This window comes from Mastomys coucha, unplaced genomic scaffold, assembly GCF_008632895.1.
Source record: "Mastomys coucha isolate ucsf_1 unplaced genomic scaffold, UCSF_Mcou_1 pScaffold22, whole genome shotgun sequence".
NCBI classification, from domain to species: domain Eukaryota; kingdom Metazoa; phylum Chordata; class Mammalia; order Rodentia; family Muridae; genus Mastomys; species Mastomys coucha.
The window spans coordinates 8425681-8427388 of NW_022196905.1; the positions used below are offsets into that span (position 1 = coordinate 8425681).

General features: G+C 46.5%; 1 long non-coding RNA gene across 1 annotated transcript in view; it reads right to left on the reverse strand.

Annotated features, from left to right (window-relative positions):
- LOC116069096 overlaps positions 1–1708 on the reverse strand; it is a 27420-nt gene that overhangs the window by 1226 nt on the left and 24486 nt on the right. The window contains exon 2 of the long non-coding RNA XR_004109835.1: positions 847–906. This is a non-coding gene — a long non-coding RNA (uncharacterized LOC116069096). The remainder of the gene's footprint in view (positions 1–846; positions 907–1708) is intronic.

Below are 1708 nucleotides of genomic sequence, written 5' to 3' on the forward strand. Positions count from 1 at the left end.
TAGATAGTCCTGCTGGCTGTCCTGGAACTCACTCTGTAGACCGCCTGCCTCTGCCTCCCAAGTGCTGGGATCAAAGGCGTGCGCCACCACCACCCAGCTCCTCTTGGTCTTTATACAGCCTGGTTCTACTTGCGATGGCCTAGGTCTACTTCCCACTCAGTCACCCATTGCTGCTCTGCTGCTAAGGTTGAAGTCTACCATTGCCCAGATAGCCTTCTGATCTTGGAGCAAATGGTGGACTCCCTTTGGCAGTGAGGCTTTCCTATCTCAGACCCCACACCCCATACCTGCAGAATGTCACATTGCTTTGGTTAGATGACAGCTTCAGCTTCCTTTCTCCCAATAAGAACCCGTTCAGCTAGCATCTGGGATTCCTGAAATGCCTCCCCATGTTAATGAGGTACCTCAAGCACCTCAATACCTCAGCTTTCGGCCAATGACCTCTGCCCACCCTGGCTATTCTTCTCCCCCTTCCCAAAAACCATATAACCTGTGAATCACCCCAAGTAAAGTTGATCTGTCTCCCCGAAGCTGTTTCCGGTGTGTTGCTACTGTGTTATTACTGTCAGTTCTCATGGGCTGTCCAAACCCTGTTCTTCAACTCTGCTCCCTTCATCTTCATGGGCCAATGACCCAGGAGAGAAGGGAGACCCATAACCCATCTCTGAGGGCAATGTACAACATGAATGGGGCTTCCTGGCTGTCCACAGTACCCAAGCAGATGGATTGTGCTTGTCCCCCCAGGCATCCCAACGCAGTTTAACTCTCAAGTATTAATGAGTCCTAGCAGCATCTCAGTGAGTTCTGTAGCCTCTGCGCCCTCATTTCCTAACAAGGCTTACTTACCTGGGATGCAATAGAATGACCAGATTTTCTAAAGCTTTAATTATCAAGCTGCACATGTTCCTGAAACAACAGAATTTAAAGTTTTAAGTGAGCACAGAATTGGATGTAGGGGGCAAAAACTAAGTTTCTTTTATTAAAAAAAAGAGGGGGTGCTATAGAGATTGCCCAGCTGCTAAGAGCACTGGATACTTTCCCAGAGGACCTAGGTTCGGCTCCCAGCACCCACATGACAGCTTACAACTGTTAGTAACACCAGTTCCCTGACTCTGGCCTCAGTAGGCACCCAGTCACGTACATGGCACACATACATACTTGCAGTCACGTACATATACATAAAATAAAGACAAATATTTTTAGGTTAAATAAAATTTCTCCCTCAGGAATTACTCTTAACAATTGGTAAGCTTCCTCCTGAATGCTTCCGGTCCATGTGGGAGCCCATGTCCATGAGAATATAACGTCTGTGTCTGTCTGTCTGTCTGTCTGTCTGTCTGTCTGTCTGTCTGTGGACATATTTTAGTTTGGAGTTACATTTACATAGTTATATGTGTGGATTCAGCTCCAAGGCATTACTTTAGTGGTCCTTAGCTTACAGATGCAATTGAAATCTAAGACTCCAGTAAGATCCAGGGAGAAGGCTCTGTGGATAAAGGGGCTTGCTGCCAAGTCTGAAGACTTAGGTTCCAGCCTCAAGACGAGATGATGGAAAGACAGATTACCACCTCCTCCAACGTGTCCTCCAACATCCATACACACACGATAGATAGACAGATGATGACAGACAGACAGACAGACAGGGTTTTAAATGTTTAAAAAGTGTGGTGAAACCTACAAATTCTCTTCTATGGAAAAGCCCCACTTT